Consider the following 23,091-nt stretch of genomic DNA (forward strand, 5'->3'; position numbering starts at 1 on the left):
GGTGGGCCACATGTTGTAGGGACGTGGGGGTGGAAACCACCGTCACTTCCGGTTTCATTGTCCGCTGTTACAGCGTGTGGTCGAATGTTTCTCCATGTTGTTGTTCAAAATAGGTGGGGTCCATTTGTGGTTGCCTTCTAGAAAATGTACTCCCTTCATTACCTTTGTCATAATATATTGGCACATAGGTCAAAGTACGAATCAGATCTGAGTCCTAGGTGCACCACACCTTCTATAAGTATGTGAATTACTCACATCGTTGAAACCTCATGCACGTCTCTGTGAGAATTTTTTATTCCACGTGAATTAATTTATTTTGTGTGGAGTGAATTGTACTATTCTAGTCTCACGATCTGCTCTGTTTATTGCATCGAACACACCCTGTTAGGATAAGGGTCTGAAAATAGAACAGATCCGTTGATCGGGTGGGCCGCACAGTATGTTTTAACGTCAATGGTAGTATGTAATGACATTGAATATTTACAATCTTACCATCCATTTCTTAACCAGCTTCCGACGTCCATTACGTCGGAGTGCGCTGCCTAAATTTCTTAAAATTTGGCGGGCATTTTTCATTTTTCGTGTTCTTTTCTTTGGTCCAGTTTGGGCCCTGATCTCCCAAGGATGTCCAAGATGCTTCTTTAGTGGCTTACACACTTTGTAATTCAAAATAACATTTGTACCTATTTCATTGATGAGCTACCCGGTAGTTTAGACTTAAACCTGAAGATCTTCATAATGACCGATTTATCTTGATATTCGGATGACCCATTTGGCGGATCCAAACCTGATGGATGGTCAGCTGACTTGTTAAAAATAAGGAAGCTTTATGGTTGGCACTCTAACCATGTATATGGGTAAATGTACGGTCAGTTTTGTGAATGGATGAACACAAAGTGGGTTTTCGGAGTGATTAGGGGTATATGTCGATGGCATTTTCGTAATTATTGTTGATCTATGAGTTTTGAAAAATCTAATGGCTCCACATGGCTATAAGTACATTTCTAAGCAATTCTTACAAAAGAATATATATCTAAAGCATTATTGATAGGGAGTTTATTCGCCATTTCGTTCAAGGAAAAGTACTTACGTCAAATCACGTGACGGATGACCTTGTTTTGAAATTCAAGGGTCAAATGACTTGATCTATAAATGGAGATCATTTTCAATGGATAGATTCGTGTCGGGGAATGGATGTAAGGTCAGGATAGGTAGATTAGTGTAGTACATATGTATGTATCAAGTTAAACTTTATGGTAACACTCGAGGACTTTCAATACTCGGGTATTGAAAAGTTCGGGGCGTTACAAGAAGGTTCTCAGCATTGACATACACAGAGACATGAAGAGGAGTAAGTTATGGTTATCTCAGGTTGAATACTTGGAGAAAGTATTAGTGAAGTATGGGATAGACAAGGCAAAACTAGTCAGCGTTCCTCATGCAACTCATTTTCATCTTTCTTCTGAGCAGTGTCCTAAAACAGATGAAGAAAAGCAGGTTATGCCTTATTCGAGAGTGGTTGGTAGCTTGATGTATGCCATGGTCTGTATGAGATCGAATATTTCACATGCGGTGGGTGTTGTTAGAAGATAAATGTCTAACCTCGGTAAGCAAACTAAGAGGTAGTAAAATGGCTACTTCGATATATTCGAGGTATGCAGGACTACATCTTGACATTCGAAAAATCAGGGGACATATCAGTATGCTATGTAAATTCTAATTATGCGGGTAGTGTGGATAATAGAAGGTCAATTTTCGGTTACTCATTTGTGTTAGCGGGTAGAGTGATCAGTTGGATGTCGAAGCTTCAGTCTATGGTGTCTCTTTCCATAACTGAAGTTCAGTATATGGAAGTGACAGAAGCATTCAAGGAAGTGGTTTGGTTAGGAAGAATGATAAATGGTTAAGGCTTCAGCAGGAGACCGTGTCGATTAATTTTGGTAGTAGAAGCATGATCAATTTGGCGAAGAACTCGGTTTACCATTCTAAAACTAAACACATTGATGCGCATCATCATTTTATCCGATAGGTACTAGAGAAAGGTGATGTAACTCTTGAGAAGATGCATACAAGCGTGAATCCGATGGATACGCTTACCAAGGTAGTTCACATAGAAGTTCAAGTGTTGTGTGACTTCTCTGGGTCTAGTAAAGATAAAGTAAAAAATGAAGTGTGCATGAGAAGAGATGATTGTAGAGCTATGATAAAGATGAAATAGAGATGAATGATCGAACATGGCGTGTTGCAGCACGAAGATTAGATTCATGGTGGAGATTATTAAAAATCGGATGCCTCAAATCTATGTTAAAATAGGAGCCATTGATTGGTCGACAATATGGTCAACAGGTTAAAGGATGGCCATTGATCGGTCGATAGGTTGAAGGATATCGAAAATATTCTATTTTTTGGCAAAACTCTTTAGACAGTTTTTGGAGTTTTCGATAAGTCAAATACTATGGGGTCAATGCGTCTCGACCAATCGAATCGACAGGTAGACGAATTGTGTGGTTTTGCATGATTTTTTTTTCTTTTTTTTTTCTTATATTTATGGGTGTAATCGGGATAGGGTGAGAGTTAGACGTGCTTAAGTGTTTGAGAGGGTTTTGGCGGGAGAAAAAGTTAAGGTTTTTCTCTTGGGCTTTGAATTGGTAAGGTTTTATCTATTGTAACTTTGTTTCATAGTGCATTATCACTTTGTATTATAGTTTTTTCCTACAAGGGTTTTTCCATGTAAATTCAGTGTGTTCTCTATTGGATTTTTTTTTGTGCAATTGTGATTACCTTTGTTTGATTTTTCTCAGTATGCTTTTGTGAGTCCCAACATTATATTTTTGCTCTTTTAAGGTTTTAAGAATTAAGTTATGCTCTGAGGTCTTTATTTTAATAATACAAGAATTATCTATAGGTTTAATGGAAAATTTTTCTTTTAGTGTCGGATTAAGGACCCATTTGGATATAACCCAATAAATAACTTTTTAAACTTATGTTAAGTTAGTCAACTACTTTTTCCCCCCTTTTAACTTGTGTTAGTTTGGAAAGCACCATTATAGAAGTAACTAATGTGATGAAAGTTATTTATAGCCATAAGTTTTTTTATTTGCTTTTCAAATTTTGACTTTTCTACTTACATATCTCTCTCTCTCTCTCTCTCTCTCTCTCTCTCTCTCTCTCTCTCTCCATGTGATGCCACTTGAGGGGTAGTCCACATTAAAGGTGTGGCCTATGCGATGGATGTCAATGCACTGATTCATGTACCCTATTTGTCGATTACGTGAATTATTGTGTCCTGTATTCGATTGAGCCCTTGGAAGCTAAAGACCAAAGACACAAGTAAATATGGAGTATCAAGGAGCAAAGAACAGGTAAACACAGTGACTTAATGACCATAACCCTTAACCCAAAACAACTTAAACCCAATAAGTAATTTTTTTTATTGAACACCCCTAAGCCATATGAGCCTAAATTGACCATCCTTAAATTGACTTTAAATGCCCCGTGTTCTTAAGAAAACTGCACAATTTCAGCAACATTCAGTCCCACCGAAGCCATTATCGGTTTAGTCGAAAATGGCTGAAACTAGATAATGTGCTGGAGCAGAATTTTGGATAATTCAGCAGCAACTGAGTGCCACCTTCAATCTCTCCAAAGACCTCTTTCAATGCGACTGAATGTCCCCAAATCTGTCTAGTGGCTTTCCTGTCTAATTCGGTTCGACCGAACTTCAAAATTGGTGAGACCGAATATAACTCGATGTGACCGAACCTCCACTCGGTGCAATCAAAGACAAGCTATTATAAATCCATTAGAGCTTTTTTTTCCCTATAAATCTAATAACCAGATTTTTATGAAAATGATGGATTTTGGCATTTTAAATACCCTAGTGCATCCCAATCTCTACCAAACCTCCTATGATCTATCCTATTGAGATCTATGCTTTTTTCTTAGTGATTCTTCATTTTAATGAGCATTTCAAACTCCTCTACGAGAAGACCATGATCTCAAGATTTTTCTAGAGTTTAGACAACATTATCTTGGTAAATCCAAGCGTCTATAAACCTCTAGAGTATCCATTAAGTAGAATCCTCTAGGCTTTACAACTTTACATTAGTTGTGGAGATTCTACCCAACCTCCCATCACCTTGGTCACCGCATTAGAGCATCACATGCCAGGTGTTTGATCTTGGACTTAAAGCCTTGACAAAGCATCGACATCATGATTGTGTGAGCAAATGAGAGCTGATTGAAGCATGGGAAAGCATCGATCAAGCAACATAAGAAGACGCTACAAAATGGGCTCAATCCAAAAAATAAGTTATCATGTGTATGAGTCCGTATACACTTATTCCTTATGTAGGATTGAGTGTAATAGTTTGAATTGCTAAACTTAACTAGGTTCTTGTGTATGACATTAGCTTTTGTGTAGGGCCTAAATTAAAGTCCTTGTGTAGGCCACTGGACACGGGTGTGTACGTGTTAATTTCTGTGGGAGCCTTCGGTAGGAGTAAACATAAGTCCTTAGATTAGTTTCAATGTTGCTGGTTAGCTTATAGAAAACTAACTAAAATCTTTTGCAGGAGCCTCCGGCTGGAGTGCACGTCAGTTCGTTCTTGTGTAAGACCGAGGTTCGTGACGAGCCTATATAAAACCATGTAGAGTCTCTTGTGGGTAGAGGTGGGCATCGAGTTGAGTCAGACCGGATTGGGTCTAACTCGACTCGATCCGATTTTTCAAGAACCTGACCCGAACTTGATCTGATCCGAGACCGAGTTCAGCAGGGCTGAATCGATCCGATCCGAATCCTTGCTGGCCTAACCTGAACCGAGTTTAACTCAGTCTAGGAAACTGAATCAAGTCAGATCGAGTTGAGTTTAGGGAGAAAGGAGGAGAGAAAGAAGGAGGTGTGGGAAACCGGGAGAGAAAGTGTTCACTCCCCAAGTATAGGGTTGTGATGTAGTAATAAACTCGGTAAGACCGAGGTCGAATCCACAGGGACTGATACCTGTACGTTATCTGAAACCAACTAGAACTAGAACTAGACTAAAATGTGATCTAAACCAAATAGAATTTAAGAAATAATTATGGAAGAATTATCTAAGACTTTAAGAAATTCAAAGAAAGGAAACTAGGGATTCAGAGGATCCACTTGTAGAGATCAGGGAGATCGTATGCCAGTATCACAAATTGTGATAATTCACTGAACTGCCATTGATATAGGTTTCAAGAGATGAAAGGTATATGAATTAGAAGGGATTCCATCATCTAACCATGCCCAGGAGACAAAGTAAACAACAGGATTAAACTAATTACCAACCAATCAACAATGTATGAAGATCAGGAAGGGTACTGTCATTCTACCATGCCCAGGAGACGATGGTGAACAACAGGGCTTCCTGACTTCATAAATATAAAAAGAGGAAAGAAATATTCAAAGCCATTGCAAGCCCATTGTAATTTCAGTCACAACATGCCATTAAAAACTAAAGATATTCCCATAAAATTTAGTCAAAAAATAATCTCTTAAATCTTAATCAAAGGACACCAGCAACATCTCTCCCATCAGGCTACAAGCTTCACCCCTTAGCCCTAGCTAAGAGGTTTAGCTACACATGAATGGCTGATTAAAATATAATAATAAAAAGAAAAAGAAAAGAAAAAAATAACTGAGTTTTTATCTCTCACAATCCAGCCACTGATGCAGCCAAGCCAAACTCCATGTCTTCCTCTTTCTGATTCTCTTCCTTGAACGCCTAAAACCAAAATAGATCACCTTGCTCCAGCACTCCCCTGCCAATAAACCAGCAGCCACGCCCCTCCTCTTTCTCTTCCGTTTCTCCTCTTTTTCTCTCTCCCGCCATGGATCCCCCTTCCTTCTTCTTTTCCTTCTTTTTAAAGATGGCCAGCCCCCCCCCCCCCCCCTTCCGGTGCTGTGGAGTCCCACCGGGAGTAGGCTGCGGAAACAGTCCTTCCGCAGCCTGGAACGCGTCCCTCTGCTGCGAAAGTCCTCACGCAGTCCGGAATTCCGCATCTCCTTTCTTCTTTTTTTTTTCTTCTTTCCAAAAGGACAGCGTCCCCTGGGAGATTCTTGGCCCACCTACATGATGAACGGTTCAGATTAGCCGTCCGACCGCCCCCAAGGGCGTACAACCCGTCGCAAGGGTCGGACGGCGTCCGGCTTTCACGAACGCGTGTAACAGGGCACGCGCTGACACGCGGTGGGGCCCACTTCACCGGTTTTTTGAAGGATCCACTCCGTCTATTCGTATCAGCTCGAAAAAACAGGTGGGACTCAATGTTTTTGGATAAAAATCGGTGCGGTCCAGGGATGGTTTCATTCAGCCGTCCGCCTCTAGTTTTGACGATCAATAGCCGGCCTCCGATCTTTCTTGAAATTTTGCCATCTAGGCGAGGATGATAGGGGGCAAGGGTTTCTGATGGACGGTCCGGATTGATCATCCGATGCACGGTGGTGGCCCACCAACTTCCACAGTCCGATCGTCTGCGTAACAGCGAGACGTGCTGCAGCGTTGAGAGGGTGAGTTCGAGTCCAGGACGGTTTGACCGTCCTGGAGTTGCCGTGTACGCCCGGTGCACGCACGCTGTATATGTGCGATGCACATGTGGGTCCCATGCTGATGTATGTAAGAGATCAGCCCCGTCCATCCGTTTTGTCAGCTCATTTAAACGGTCTATGACAATTTTGAAGCATATCCGGATATCAGGCAGGCCCCACCTAATGATTAAAGGGGCTGATCATATAGTTGGGCCACTTCCGCAGTGATCCAGGAGCTGAAATTTTATGTGTACGGTTCATTTATGGTTCTCAAGCCACGTATGGAGTTTTGAACTGATCGGATGGTGGGAACCCTATGATCTTGCATTCTGGACACTTTTCAGGCCACTTGAGCTTCAATTCCTCGATTTCCTCGGACCCCTGGTGTATAATTCCGTCGCTCTTGGTCTTCTAGAGTCCGTTCCTTGCCTTGGTGTCATTAGAGCGTTAAGTCCATGCTTTAAACACCCATTTCGGTCCAGGCTCGTACATACACTCTGCATCACATACACAGTTAAACCAAGCCGTTAAACAGAGTCATGCTCATAAATCAAGGTAATAAATGGGGTCTGATATGCAATATTTGACCCTCAACACAATCCTCAACCAGCATTTTGCTAGTCCCGAGCAAAGTATGCGAAAAATAAATTGAGAATTATATCATAATTTTTAAAAACTCGAATGATTTTGGGGAACAATCCAGATACTAGAAGTTTAAGATTCATGAATGCTGGATATTACTTTCTCCTAGACTCCAGTACGTGGTAAACTTCATAATCAAGTTCAAAGTATTATTCCATTAATTAGAAAAATTCTAACCATTGAGATCTATGAATGCATAATCTAATCTCGACTTGTCAACATTGAGATTCACCTTGATATTTAAGGATATCATTGGTAACAACTGAGAGAATTCACGATAACTCTTCTTGGCTTACACATTATCTTTTATTCTTTTAATACTTTTTTTTTATTAGAAGTACCGCCAAGAAGAGGGATCAGATCCTCACCTATAGGGAGCAAACCTAAAGTAAAGTCTGTACACCCAACTTTTTCACATATCATTCATGGGGAATTAAACTTACACCTATAGGGAGCAAACCTAAGGTAAAGACCAATTGCCCAATCCTTTCAATTTTTCAAGTTGGTTCCTTTCATGTTTAGTGATTACCAAGTTAATCCTTTAATATCGAACTGAAACCTTAATATGCAAGCGAGATGTGTCCTGCGAATTCATGACTCAACCAATGTTTACAAATTCTCATAATGGATTAATAATTCAAACTTAGCTGTGAAATTTAATAGATAACTGAATCCAAGAGTCATAAAGTACCAACATCACGCATCTTGAAATTCTAAGTGCCCTAGATGGCCATCAAAATCACTTCGACTTCAACAAAATGTCAGAAAGTTTTTTTTAAAATTTTCACAACTTACAACTTTTGTTCAAGACCAAGAAAATGCTGATTAGGTGATATAATCTCCCACCCCCAACCTAAAATCTACATTGTCCTCAATGTAAAAGAAATAAGCATGCGATGCACATGGGACAAAAAGTAGATGAGAAGTGATGGAAAGATAATACCTGGATGAAAGAATCAAGAGGCTTTCCAAAGATTTCTACATAGGAGCGGTCAGCACGAGAGAGAAACCAACAGAAGTACAATAAAAGAACAAAAATACAATCCTACCTATACCACTTTCGTAGGTGCTCTCGATTGCATTTAGCGTATGCAATAAGCCTTTAAACCCCTAGGTTGCCCCTAGTGGACGAGTTGTAGTCTCGTGAGGGTTTGCAGTAATGTTACCCACAAACATTGAACTTGCTAGGAAAATGAAATAAGTTGAAAAGCTGGGTTGCCTCTCAGGAGCGCTAAGTTTGACGTCTTCAGCCAGACCAAAACAACTACCATAATCCTATGAAAGCGATAAACCTACCTATACCTCCATCAGACTAGGAGATCAGTCCTGGTAAACAAGATCAGTCAGAGGCATGGACATGTCCTCTGAATCAAATTTCTCGACAAATGGCTTTAAACGATGTCCGTTTACTTTAAACTCCTTGCCATTGTCGGGATCTCTTATCTCGACGGCCCCATGAGGAAAAACAGTAACAACAATGTAAGGGCCGGTCCAACGAGATCGAAGCTTACCCGGGAAGAGATGTAATCGAGAATTGTACAAAAGGACCTTCTGACCAGGCGTGAATGATTTTCGCAAAATGTTTTGGTCATGAAATGCTTTCATCTTGTCCTTGTAAATTCTCGAATTATCGTACGCATCATTCCGAATTTCTTCAAGTTCATTCAATTGAAGTTTGCGTAGCGAGCCAGCGTTGTCCAGATTGAAATTAAGATTTTTGATCGCCCAGTACGCTTTATGTTCCAACTCCACAGGCAAGTGACAAGCTTTCCCATAGACAAGTCTAAAGGGAGACATTCCAATAGGAGTTTTAAATGCAGTACGGTATGCCCATAAGGCATCGGTCAGTCGGATTGACCAATCCTTACGATCAGGGTTAACCGTTTTCTCCAAAATGTGTTTAATCTCCCTATTAGAAATCTCGGCTTGTCCACTTGTCTGTGGATGGTATGGGGTGCTCACCTTATGAGAGATACCGTATTTCTTCATTAAGCTCTCGAATGGTCTATTACAAAAGTGCGAGCCCCCATCACTAATGATGGCTCGAGGCGTTCCGAATCGAGAGAGGATGTTTTCTTTTAGGAATTTAATGACCGTGCGATGGTCATTCTTTCGACACGGAATCGCTTTGACCCATTTAGTGACATAATCCACGGCGAGCAAAATATACAGATTTCCAAACGATTGGGGAAATGGTCCCATGAAATCGATGCCCCAGCAATCAAATGCTTCAATGATAAGGATGAGATTTAAAGGCATCATATTTCGACGGGACAATGCTCCCAATTTCTGACAACGCTCACAAGCTTTGCAAAACTCATGAGTGTCCCTGAACATAGTGGGCCAGTAAAAGCCACACTGCAGAATCTTGGCCGTGGTCTTTTTAGCAGAAAAGTGACCACCACAGGCCTCTGAGTGACAGAAGGAGATGACGCTCTGATGCTCATCGTCTGGTACACATCTCCTTAGAATTTGGTCTGGGCAATATTTAAATAAGTAAGGATCATCCCAGAAAAAGTTGCGCACCTCGGTGAAAAATTTCTTCTTATCTTGCGCAGTCCACTGTGTCGGTATGGCACCTGTAGCAAGATAATTAGCAATATCAGCGAACCAAGGTGAATGGGAGACTCTGAACAGCTGTTCATCAGGGAACATGTCATTGATATGGGTCGCCTCAAGGGAATCAGAGGTATTAAGGCGAGAAAGGTGATCAGCCACTACGTTCTCTACTCCCTTTTTATCTTTAATTTTCAAATCAAATTCTTGGAGTAGAAGGATCCATCTTATCAAGCGGGGCTTAGAATCATTCTTAGAAAGAAGATACTTCAGTGCCGCATGATCTGTATATATAATGATCTTGGATCCGATTAGGTAGGACCTAAATTTATCCAAGGCGAACACTACGGCTAAGAGTTCCTTTTCCGTAGTCGAGTAGTTCACTTGGGCAGGATTTAGAGTCCTACTTGCGTAGTGAATGACGTAGGGCTTCTTGTCTTTTCTCTGGCCTAGGACCGCCCCAAGAGCATAATCAGAAGCGTCGCACATAAGCTCAAAAGGAAGGTTCCAGTCGGGTGGCTGCATGATAGGTGCAGTGGTTAATGTGCCTTTAAGCTTGGTGAAAGCTTCCTGGCATTGCTCAGTCCACTCGTACGGAACATCCTTTTGAAGAAGATTACATAATGGACGAGAGAGGAGACTAAAGTCCTTTATGAATCGCCTGTAAAACCCTGCGTGTCCTAAGAAGGATCGCACGTCTCTGATGTTCTTGGGTGGCGGTAGGTTAGAGATAAGATCGATTTTTGCCTTATCTACCTCGATTCCTTTGGACGAGATGATATGCCCAAGGACAATTCCCTTCTGAACCATGAAATGACACTTCTCCCAATTAAGTACCAGGTTCTTTTCTTCACATCTTTTCAGCACACATTTAAGACTTTCCAAGCACTTGCTGAAAGATGGACCGTAAACAGAAAAATCGTCCATGAAGACCTCTAGATATTGCCCTACCATATCAGAAAAGATACTAAGCATACATCGCTGAAAGGTGGTAGGGGCATTACATAGTCCGAATGGCATCCTTCGATAGGCAAAGGTGCCGTAGGGACATGTAAATGTGGTCTTTTCCTGGTCTTCAGGGGCTATCTCTATCTGGTTGTAGCCCGAATACCCGTCAAGGAAACTGTAATAGGAATGACCAGCTAACCTTTCCAGGATCTAATCAATGAATGGTAAAGGAAAGTGGTCTTTCCTCGTGACGGTATTCAACTTCCTGTAGTCAATGCACATTCTCCAACCAGTAGTGACTCTAGTTGGCACGAGTTCATTATTAGCATTGGCTACGATGGTGATTCCGGACTTCTTAGGGACCACTTGAGTTGGACTCACCCATTGACTATCAGATATAGGGTATATAATACCCACATCCAATAGTTTAAGAACCTCGGCTTTAACCACTTCCTTCATGTTTGGATTTAGTCTACGTTGTGGTTGCCGAGCGGTTTTTGCATTATCCTCAAGATATATGCGGTGAGTACAAATCGAGGGATCGATTCCCTTGAGGTCCGCTATCGTCCATCCCAGGGCTCCTTTATGCTCAATGAGAGTAGATATAAGCATACTCTCCTGTTCTTTCTCCAGGTGGGCAGAGATCACCACCGGGTATGTCTCATCTTGACCCAAATATACATATTTCAAATCAGCGGGCAAAGGTTTTAGGTCAAGCTTCGGCGGCTTGAGGTTAGACGGTAGAGGCACTACATCAGTTTGTGGTAATTCTTCAAATTGTGGCCTCCATCGGTTAACTTCAAGTACCGGTGCAGTATCAAGCAAGGCGCACGTCTCCCTAATCATGTCATCATCAAAATCATGGGAGTGGGCCAGGCACGTCTCTAGATGGTCGGAGGATAAGGTCAGAGGTGTCGTATCTTCCACGAAAGAGTCAATCATGTTAATATCGTGGAAATCGTCATCATCCTCTGAATTGCTGCCGTTATTGAAAAAATGTTTGACTCCAATGTCAAATTTTCAAAAGACATAGTCATGATACCATTCCTGCAATTGATAATTGCATTTGACGTGGCAAGGAATGGGCGACCAAGAATGACGGGAATCTGAGTGCTCATGTTATTGATGGGTTTGGTGTCCAGGATGATAAAGTCTACAGGGTAGTAAAATCTATCAACTTGGACCAACACATCCTCAATTATCCCTCTTGGTACACGAACAGAGCGATCAGCAAGTTGTAGTGTGGTTAGGGTGGGTTTTAATTCACCCAGACCTAACTGTTTGTATACCGAGTAGGGAATCAGATTGACGCTCGCTCCTAAGTCAAGAAGTGCGTGATCAATTCGATGGTTCCCGATTACACATGATATGGTTGGGCTACCGGGATCCTTGAATTTCTGCGGCACGTCTTGCTTCAGGATGGCACTCACTTTCTCAGTCAAGAAGATTTTCTTTTGAATAATTTTCCGTCGCTTGGTCGTGCATAAGTCTTTTAGGAATTTGGCATATGAAGGTATCTGTTTAACGACATCAAGTAGAGGAATGTTGACTTTCACCTGTTTCAACACCTCTAGGATATCCTGAGAGTTAGAGAGAGGTTTTGGTGAAACCAACCGTTGGGGGAATGGAGCAATTGGCTTCTCTAAAAGTTCTGGTTCTACTTTTTGTGGGGCATCACTGGATCCATCATTGTTGTCCTCTTTTGGTTCTTGAGGCTTTTCGGGCCTAACCGGAAGAGTTTTATCAATGATCTTCCCACTCCTAAGAGTGGTGATGGATTTAGCATGTCCCATCTGATTTGAAGAGCTGGGATCATTATTCTCGTATTGCGGTTTAGGATTGGGGAGAGGTTGTGCAGGAAGCATCCCCTTTTCTATAACCGTCATACGAGAATCTATCTTTTGCATAAAATCTGTGATTCCCCGCATTGCCTGAGCCAGCTCTTGTATGGGATTTTGAACCGGTTCCTCTTGAGGTTTCACTTGATTTGGATGTTGATTGAAGAAACCTGGAGGAGTCGCCGTTTGTCCATTCCTCCAACTAAAGTTTGGATGATTTTTCCAGCCAGGATTGTATGTGTTAGAGTTAGGTCCAATAAAAGCTCTTTGATAGTTATTTACGGCATTGGCTTGTTCATTCAACACTCCTCGAAAGGCAGGTATTGTAGGACAGTTTTCAGTTGTGTGAATGTTGCAATCACAGATGCTGCAAACAATTTCATTGACCTTATCCTTCTTTCCTTCCATGGCCTCAACTTTCCTTATGAGCGTAGTCACTTTACACTTGAGATCATCGTCTTCTTTCAAGAGATATAATCCACCTTTCTCCTTTAATTGAGTCGGCCTAGACGTGGTGTTCGACTTTGGGTAATAGTCCCAAGATTGTGTTTTTTCAGCCAAACTATCGAGGTAGTTCCATACCTCGTCGATATCTTTATTAATGAACTCTCCATTACACATTGTCTCGACCATTTGGCGCATGGAAGATGTCAGTCCATCATAGAAAAAATTTGTAATGCGCCACGTTTCAAATCCGTGTTGTGGGCATGAACTGACCAAATCTTTGAACCTTTTCCAACATTGAAAGAATGTTTCATCTTCCTTTTGGGCAAAGTTCATGATCGCTTTTCTGAGGGTAATCGTTTTATGATGTGGGAAAATTTTTTTTATGAATTCCCTCTGCATATCATTCCATGTGCCAATGGATCTAGGACGCAGTGAATGTAACCACGTCTTAGCTTTCTCTTTTAAGGAAAAAGGAAAGAGTTTCAGCCTAATTGTATCCTCAGATACATTAGGAAAACATAATGTAGCTATAATTTCATCGAACTCTTTCAAATGTAAATATGGACTCTCTGATTCAAGTCCATGGAATTTGGGAAGGAGTTGGATAACTCCTGGCTTGATGTCCATTTGTCTTGTATTTTCAGGAAAAATCATGCATGAGGGCGTACTCACTCCCGCCGGTTGTAAAAAATCTCGTAAAGTACGAGGCGGGGGTGCCTGTTGCACCTCATTCTCATCTTGGGTATCCTCCACCCTGGGTGGGAGTAGAGGAGGTTGGTCTTCAGCCATAACTTCACTTAACTCAGGGGATTTCGAGTGGTGTCTAGTCCTGCGATGGATAGTCAACCCCTCAACCAATCCTCCTTCAGTCAAGAGACGTCGAGTGTCGTCACGGGCCCACTTGGGCATGAAAACACTCGCAGCCCTCGATTAAAAACCTAATCCTAAGAAAGGAAATGAAAATCTAAAAAGAAAGGGAGAGTTTGGAAAGAAATTACCAAATTGGAGTCCTAAGTTAAGGACCTGCAAAATAAAACAAAAGTAAGTTAGATTCTAAAAAGGAGAAAAACAATCTTTGAAAAGAAAGATAACAGTAAACTGATTTCTAAAAGAAAGTAGAAATTTCTAAATTAAATTAAGAAAGTCCTAAACTAAAAAGTAAATTACTACAAGAGATTTGAAAAATAGAACGTAGGGAAGGAGTGTACCGAATTAGAGATTTCTATCTTAAAGGCCTACAAAATAGGAAGGTTAGTTTCTAAACAGAAAATTCTAAAAATAAATTAAGAAACAAAATTAGATTCTAAAAGTGTTAGAATTAGAAAGTTACTAAAATAAAACAAAAATAGAAAGTTGATTTCTAAGAAGGGAAAGAAATAACCTAAATTCTAAAAATAAACTATTTTCTACAGAAGGGGGATACTAGAATTAGAAAATTTCTAAAATTTAAACCCTAATTCAAAAATATGAAAAAGTAGAGGGATTAGAAAGGGATTACCAATTTAGAAGTTATTTCAGGATCCTACAAAACAGGAAAACAGATTAGTTTCTAAAAATAAAAACATTTAACCTAAAGTTAATAAAATCCTAATCTTATCCTAATTCTAAAACTAATTAATTTTAGAAAAACGTAACCATCAGTCCCCGGCAACGGCGCCAAAAACTAGTTCACTCCCCAAGTATAGGGTTGTGATGTAGTAATAAACTCGGTAAGACCGAGGTCGAATCCACAGGGACTAATACCTGTACGTTATCTGAAACCAACTAGAACTAGAACTAGACTAAAATGTGATCTAAACCAAATAGAATTTAAGAAATAATTATGGAAGAATTATCTAAGACTTTAAGGAATTCAAAGAAAGGAAACTAGGGATTCAGAGGATCCACTTGTAGAGATCAGGGAGATCGTATGCCAGTATCACAAATTGTGATAATTCACTGAACTGCCATTGATATAGGTTTCAAGAGATGAAAGGTATATGAATTAGAAGGGATTCCATCATCTAACCATGCCCAGGAGACAAAGTAAACAACAGGATTAAACTAATTACCAACCAATCAACAATGTATGAAGATCAGGAAGGGTACTGTCATTCTACCATGCCCAGGAGACGATGGTGAACAACAGGGCTTCCTGACTTCATAAATATAAAAAGAGGAAAGAAATATTCAAAGCCATTGCAAGCCCATTGTAATTTCAGTCACAACATGCCATTAAAAACTAAAGATATTCCCATAAAATTTAGTCAAAAAATAATCTCTTAAATCTTAATCAAAGGACACCAGCAACATCTCTCCCATCAGGCTACAAGCTTCACCCCTTAGCCCTAGCTAAGAGGTTTAGCTACACATGAATGGCTGATTAAAATATAATAATAAAAAGAAAAAGAAAAGAAAAAAATAACTGAGTTTTTATCTCTCACAATCCAGCCACTGATGCAGCCAAGCCAAACTCCATGTCTTCCTCTTTCTGATTCTCTTCCTTGAACGCCTAAAACCAAAATAGATCACCTTGCTCCAGCACTCCCCTGCCAATAAACCAGCAGCCACGCCCCTCCTCTTTCTCTTCCGTTTCTCCTCTTTTTCTCTCTCCCGCCGTGGATCCCCCTTCCTTCTTCTTTTCCTTCCTTTTAAAGATGGCCAGCCCCCCCCTTCCGGTGCTGTGGAGTCCTACCGGGAGTAGGCTGCGGAAACAGTCCTTCCGCAGCCTGGAACGCGTCCCTCTGCTGCGAAAGTCCTCACGCAGTCCGGAATTTCGCATCTCCTTTCTTCTTTTTTTTTTCTTCTTTCCAAAAGGACAGCGTCCCCTGGGAGATTCTTGGCCCACCTACATGATGAAAGGTTCAGATCAGCCGACCGCCCCCAAGGGCGTACAACCCGTCGCAAGGGTCGGACGGCGTCCGGCTTTCACGAACGCGTGTAACAGGGCACGCGCTGACACGCGGTGGGGCCCACTTCACCGGTTTTTTGAAGGATCCACTCCGTCTATTCGTATCAGCTCGAAAAAACAGGTGGGACTCAATGTTTTTGGATAAAAATCGGTGCGGTCCAGGGATGGTTTCATTCAGCCGTCCGCCTCTAGTTTTGACGATCAATAGCCGGCCTCCGATCTTTCTTGAAATTTTGCCATCTAGGCGAGGATGATAGGGGGCAAGGGTTTCTGATGGACGGTCCGGATTGATCATCCGATGCACGGTGGTGGCCCACCAACTTCCGCAGTCCGATCGTCTGCGTAACAGCGAGACGTGCTGCAGCGTTGAGAGGGTGAGTTCGAGTCCAGGACGGTTTGACCGTCCTGGAGTTGCCGTGTACGCCCGGTGCACGCACGCTGTATATGTGCGATGCACATGTGGGTCCCATGCTGATGTATGTAAGAGATCAGCCCCGTCCATCCGTTTTGTCAGCTCATTTAAACGGTCTATGACAATTTTGAAGCATATCCGGATATCAGGCGGGCCCCACCTAATGATTAAAGGGGCTGATCATGTAGTTGGGCCACTTCCGCAGTGATCCAGGAGCTGAAATTTTATGTGTACGGTTCATTTATGGTTCTCAAGCCACGTATGGAGTTTTGAATTGATCGGATGGTGAGAACCCTATGATCTTGCATTCTGGACACTTTTCAGGCCACTTGAGCTTCAATTCCTCGATTTCCTCGGACCCCTGGTGTATAATTCCGTCGCTCTTGGTCTTCTAGAGTCCGTTCCTTGCCTTGGTGTCATTAGAGCGTTAAGTCCATGCTTTAAACACCCATTTCGGTCCAGGCTCGTACATACACTCTGCATCACATACACAGTTAAACCAAGCCGTTAAACAGAGTCATTCTCATAAATCAAGGTAATAAATGGGGTCTGATATGCAATATTTGACCCTCAACAGAAAGAAGGAGAGAAAGAAGGAGAGAAGGAGAGGAGGGAAATCGGGAGAGAAAGAGTGAGAGAAAGGAGGAGAGATGGGTGGGTGTGGCGCCTCCTTCGGGTAGAGAAAGAGGGGTTAGGGTTCATTCGGATTTCGGATTGAAACGGTCTAGATTGACCACGATCCGAACTCGATCCAATGTACGATCAAATCTAAGTGGTCCTACTCGATCTGCACTGATCCAGGCTTTCGGTTTGGTTCAGATCGGGTCAGATTCTGCCCAGCTCTACTTGTGGAGAGCCAGTCCTTATGTAGGATTGTAAAGGTTAGAGGTAAACCTGATTTAAAACCTCTAATAGTGTAATCCTATACATTTATGGGTTGAGTGCGTCTGCCATGAGTGGAGTAGGCAAACGGAACCACTATACATGCATGTGTTTGGAATTGTTATTTAAACAATTATTTAATTATGCTTATGTGGTGAATATTTAATTATATGTATGTATGATTAGATGAATGCTAAATGTTGATAGTTAGCACATCCCACACACACATGCATACTATCATGTATATAGAATAATTGTTTAATTGCTGCATCATTTCTAGTCTATGTGATTGGACCCTCTAATGGCTTGGAAGCCTTAGAGTTAATTACCTTACTTAATTTAAATTGTATGTTAGTTTAAATAGGTAATTGGATTTAAATGCATGATTTTTAATTGGTCCTGATCACCCCCTATAGGACATATTTATCATTCTTTGGCTCCGTCAAACTTCTGCGTGTAGATGTGGCATCCCATTCCACACAATTTTAATGGATGCTCAATATCAAAGGTGGGCCCTACATTATGGATGACCCACATCATGGTAAGCCTACATAATCGATTGTCCACATCAAAGGTAGGACCTCAGTGATGAAGGGCCCACATCCAAAGTAAGCCCCGCATGATGGAGTACCAACATGATGGATGGTCCATATCAAAGGTGGGCTCCACTTGAGGGGTGGTGGATATTGAAGGTGGGCCCCACATGATGGATGATAACATTGAAGGTGGGCCTTACATGATGGACGATAACATGGAAGGTGGGCCCCACTTGATGGATGGTCCATATCAAAGGTGGGCCCCACATGATGGACAATAACATTGAAGGTGGGCCTTACATGATGGACGAAAATATGGAAGGTGGGCCCCACATGATGGATGACCCACAACAAGGTGGGCCCACATAATGGACGCTCCTCATCAAAGGCACCAATGATGAATGATCCACATCAAAGGTGGGGCCCACATGATGGATGATCCACATCAAAGGTGGGCTCCCCATGATGGGTGGTGGATATTAAAGTTAGGTCATACATATGGTCAATAACATTGATAGTGGCCCTACATAATAGATGACCCATATTAAGGTGGGCCCCACATGAGGATAGTTTATATCAAAGGTCAACTTCTAATGATGAATGACCCACATTCATAGTGGGCCTGTCTTGATGGATGGCCGACTTCAAAGTTGGGCCTTGCATAATGGACGGTCGACTTTAAAGGTGTGCCTGCATGATGGATGATCCACATCTAAGGTAGGTCCCACATGATGGATAGCCCCCATCGAAGGTGGGTCTTGTAAGGTGGATGGTCTACATTGAAGGTTGGCCCCACACGATAGATGGTTCCCATTAAAGACAAAGCAAAAGTGGGCTTAACATAATGAAAGGTCCACATCAAAGGCTAGGCCCACATAATGGATAGTGGATGGTAAGGGTGGACTGAACAAACTCGAGGGATAAATACTCTTGATGTTGGAAATCAAATGTATTATTTTACTTTTTGATAGGTAAGTACGTTGTTTACCAAACATACTTATTTGCATAATAGGTAAAAACCAAGACAAGCTACTTGAAGCATAAGTAGCTTGTGTAAAGTAACTTATAATCAAAATGCTCCCTTAAGTCCACCCTTAATAACCACCATCCATCATGTGAGCTCAACTTTTGATGTGGACCATTCCTTATGTTGGGCCACCTTGGCCCAATCTTCAATGTGAATCTTTCACTGTGTGAGGCCTACCTTTAATGTGGACCATCCACCTTAAGAGACCCACCTTCGATGTGGGCTATGAATCATTCGAGGACCACCTTGGATGTGGGTCACCTATCATGTGGACCCACCTTTAATGTGGACTGTCCATCATGCAAGGCCTAGTGGGTTATCCATCAAGTAGGGACCTCCTTGGATGTGGTCATTCATCATTAGGGGCTAACCTTCAATGTGAGATATCGTCAACTGGGGCCTACCTTGATATGGGTCATCTATCACGTGGGGCCCACCATCAATGTTATTGTTAGGGTCCACCTTTAATATCCAGTGTCCATCACATGGGCCCCACCTTAAATGTGGGTCGTCCATCATGTGTGGCCCACCTTGGATGTGGGCCATTCATCATCGGCACCTTTGATGTGGACTGTCTATTATGTGGGGTCCACCATGATGTTGGTCATCCATCATGTGGGGCCCACTTTCAATGTCCACAACCCATCATGTGGAGCCCACCTTTAATGTGGATTGTCCATCGTATGGGCTCCACCTTTGATGTGGGCCGTCAATAATGTAGGACCTACCTTCGATATGGGCCATTCATCATTAGGGGTCGACCTTTGATGTCAATCATCCATTCCGTGGGGCCCACCTTGATGTGGGTCATCCACCATGTAGGGCCTACCTTCAATATTATTGTCCATCACGTGAGGTCCACCTTCAATATTATTGTCCATCATGTGGGGCCACCTTCAATATCCACTGCCCTCATATGGAGCCCGCATTTGATATGGACCATCCATCGTGTGGGCCCCACCTTCAATGTGGGTCATTTATCATTAAGGACTGACTTTCATGTGGACAATCCATTACGTGGGCTCACCTTGATGTGGGTCATCCATAATATGGGACCACCTTTGATGTGGATCGTCCATCATTTGGGCCCCCACCTTTTATGCAAGCCCTTCTTTGATATTGACCATCTATCACAGAGAGAGAGAGAGAGAGAGAGAGAGAGAGAGAGAGAGAGAGAGAGTTACAGTAGTACTTGCGTAACTAAAAGTTAAAAAAGTAACTTATTAACTTACATAACTTTAAAAAGTTACATATTGGGTGGTATCCAAATGGGCCTGAGAGTCTCTACTCATATAAGCCCATCTAGTCTGTGTCATAAACAATATTTTTCATTGAATAATATCAATTTATTTTCTCATTTTATGGATTTTCTCTCCTCATGAATTCAAAGATTATTGTATGGAAGGAGATTTAATCTCTTTCTGTATGCACCTGCTACGTTACATAAGAACCACTTCAAAGATATGCACAAACTGGGGCCGGCTACTGACCAAGAGATGCCAAGCAAGCGCCACCCATGGATCTGGTCCGGAAAGCATGCCAAGTAGAAGGTCTCAATGTACCAGCTGTGTGTAATGTTCAGAGTCGAGCCCATGTTAGAGCCCACCTGCTCTAAAAGCTCGAGCCCTTGGAGGATGACGTATGATGCATATCACAGAATTACATAAACTGAGGTATATTTTGTTACTCTCATGATTTAAACACTTGACCATGTGCTTTAATGTCATGTCAAATCATCACTTGATATACTAAAGCTTTCAAAGAAAGTAGTTGTTTGACATGCTATCAAAGTGGAAGGTCTCGTGTTAGAATCTCGATAGTAACAAATATGCCTCGGTGTTATATTCTCCCATGAGGGCCACCTTTGTCAAGTATATTCCTATAAATGATTGTTAAAGTATCTCAATCTATATCGATACATCATTCTCTAACAACTCCAGCTTTTAGATCAAGTAGTGATTTGACACCTATATTGAATTCATACTAAAATACACGGCTCACCTGCTGATATATTCCAAAAATCATCAAGACTTGAAGTTTGGAGTTAATTCAAGGTTAGAATCATGCCCACATGCACAGGTACTACCATACATCAAACATTGCAGAGTGGGACCTACTTATGGGATTGCTCTAAAAGTCCCTTCGGGGATTGTTAGTCTCTCAATCAGTATATATTGATACACCACTCTTAAGGGCTCGAGTTTTTAGATCAAGTAATGATTTGACACCTTTATCGAATTCATACTAAAATAGCCAAGTTTCAATAACTCATCAAGAGATGGTCGACACAGCTCACCTACAGATATATTCCAAAAATCATGAAGATGTGAAGTTTGGAGTTAATTCAAGGTTAGATTCATGCCCACATATATGCACAGCTACTACCACAAATCAAACGATGTGGAGTGGGACCCACTTATGGGATTACTCTAAAAAGCGTACCAAATCGAAGACCTTGATAACTAAACATGTGTATAAAACTCGGGAGTCAGTCCACACTAAAAAATTCCCCTAGATATAGTCCACCTACAAGTGCTACAATCCACAGTTTCCAAGAGTTGCAACTGCTCCGGCTGCACCATGGTCGGTTATGGCCATTCCTAATTGTGACCATGGGTCGATTGTGCTCGTCAATTGTAATTTTAGATTGTATGGAGGGTTCTGGCCCAGCGGGTTTATGTGAGCTTGTACTGTTGGGCTAAGGCCCGTTTGTCATTTGCAAACTTAGACCCAGCAATCTACTCATACAACATTTATATATTGTATTCACGTAGGTTTCTCATATTTCAAAAAAGGGCTTTTGAAAATTCGGCATTTCAAATGCTCACTTGATTCCTACCAACATCTTTATTCGGTGTGAAATATAAGCGAGTGAATTTTTCAATGTTGAGTTTTAAAACTTAAGTCTGTCTGTATCTTTAATCATCAGAAGAAGACAGCGAAAAAGCCTCATGTGTGGGGCCATCATGACATGTACATGACATTCAATCCATCCATCATGTGGACTCCTTCGTGTTCTTCTTAGTGCCTGAAAATCAGTCCCATCCAAAGCTAGGTGAGCTATACTTCAAGGAATGGGCTTTGGGGGAATTCCCATTACCCAATACCTATAGGCCGTGGATTGGAAGAACCTTTATACACCTAAACACACCAAGACCCACATTATCTAGAGTGACCAGATCCATGGATTTCTCTCCGGACTTCCTCTCTTTCTTACCTTCAATCCCACTACTATCACAACTATAACCAATATGCTCATCATGGTAATTCAATAGTATGATCTAGTCCAATGATCGTGCGGGGCCTACCAAATTAAAGTCCTACATATCTGGCACCGCATTCCCTTCTCTCGATGTGTGGATGACTATGAGATTGAGAGGAGCTCTCAAATAGAATTCTCCAATCTGGTATCAAATTTTCCAAAGGAATTGGAGATAATAACTTTGGAGTCAGATTCCACGATGATATTGGACATGCATATGCCTTACAAATTCTAATCCCATCTAGCAATGCTTGAGCCTCAGCCACTGTTTTAGAGACCCGGTCATAAGCCCAATGGAACTGGAAATTGACCTTTCCTTAGTGATACCTACAAACACTGTCTCCATTGCATTTGTCTGGGTTGCCTGGTGAAGAGCCTTCCATATCTAATTTGACCTGGCCCGATCCCGGCCAATTCTACTTTACTACCTTGAAAGCACTCGACCTTCTTCTCCCCATTTAAATGACAAGGATTCAAAGGTCCATATCTTCAACAAACGAGCAATTGCCATCTAACCACCTCAAAACCTTACATATCACATCTCTTGCCAAGACCTTCCCTTCGTATTTTCTAATATTCATCCCAAGTCACAATTCCCCATAGTCGATGCATGGAAGGACGTGTTGAGGTCAAGCACCATCTTCCTCAAGGGGATAAATACTCCAAATCCATGGAGCTTCTATGGACTCCTCACAGAGATACCTCAAATCCACAGGAAAAATAAGAAAATAGAAACAATTTCTAGAAATTTGTAATAAATTAAATGATGATAAAAAAACAAGTTTACAACCTCTTAAATAATGACATAAACTCTAGGGAACTAAAACTCCCTGACTTACTATAAATAGTAAACTTATTATTTATAGACTGTCATACTTTCTACTAGACCTCATGGTTTTTGGCAAAAAATAGTAACTGTCCTATTTGGCTCAACTATGTTATTCTCCTAATTTTTCTAAGCACTTCTTATACTGGACACAACTTCTAAAGCTCAACGGATAAAGAGTTACAATTAAAGGTGGGAAGGATCCGACTTGACTCGTCAAATCCGACTTGATCAAACTGGTCGGATCCGATCCGACCCGAACCGAAAGACAGGGT

At 41.6% G+C, this 23,091-nt stretch overlaps 1 non-coding gene across 1 annotated transcript; it reads left to right on the forward strand.

The window, feature by feature from the left end:
- The first annotated feature begins 13,225 nt into the window (after positions 1–13,225).
- On the forward strand, positions 13,226–13,332 carry LOC131238052 (small nucleolar RNA R71). Its single transcript, XR_009167474.1, has one exon. It is a non-coding gene; the product is annotated as a small nucleolar RNA R71 (small nucleolar RNA).
- The last annotated feature ends 9,759 nt before the right edge of the window (positions 13,333–23,091 follow it).

The sequence above is a fragment of the Magnolia sinica genome, chromosome 2 (assembly GCF_029962835.1).
Source record: "Magnolia sinica isolate HGM2019 chromosome 2, MsV1, whole genome shotgun sequence".
Classification (NCBI taxonomy): Eukaryota; Viridiplantae; Streptophyta; class Magnoliopsida; order Magnoliales; family Magnoliaceae; genus Magnolia; species Magnolia sinica.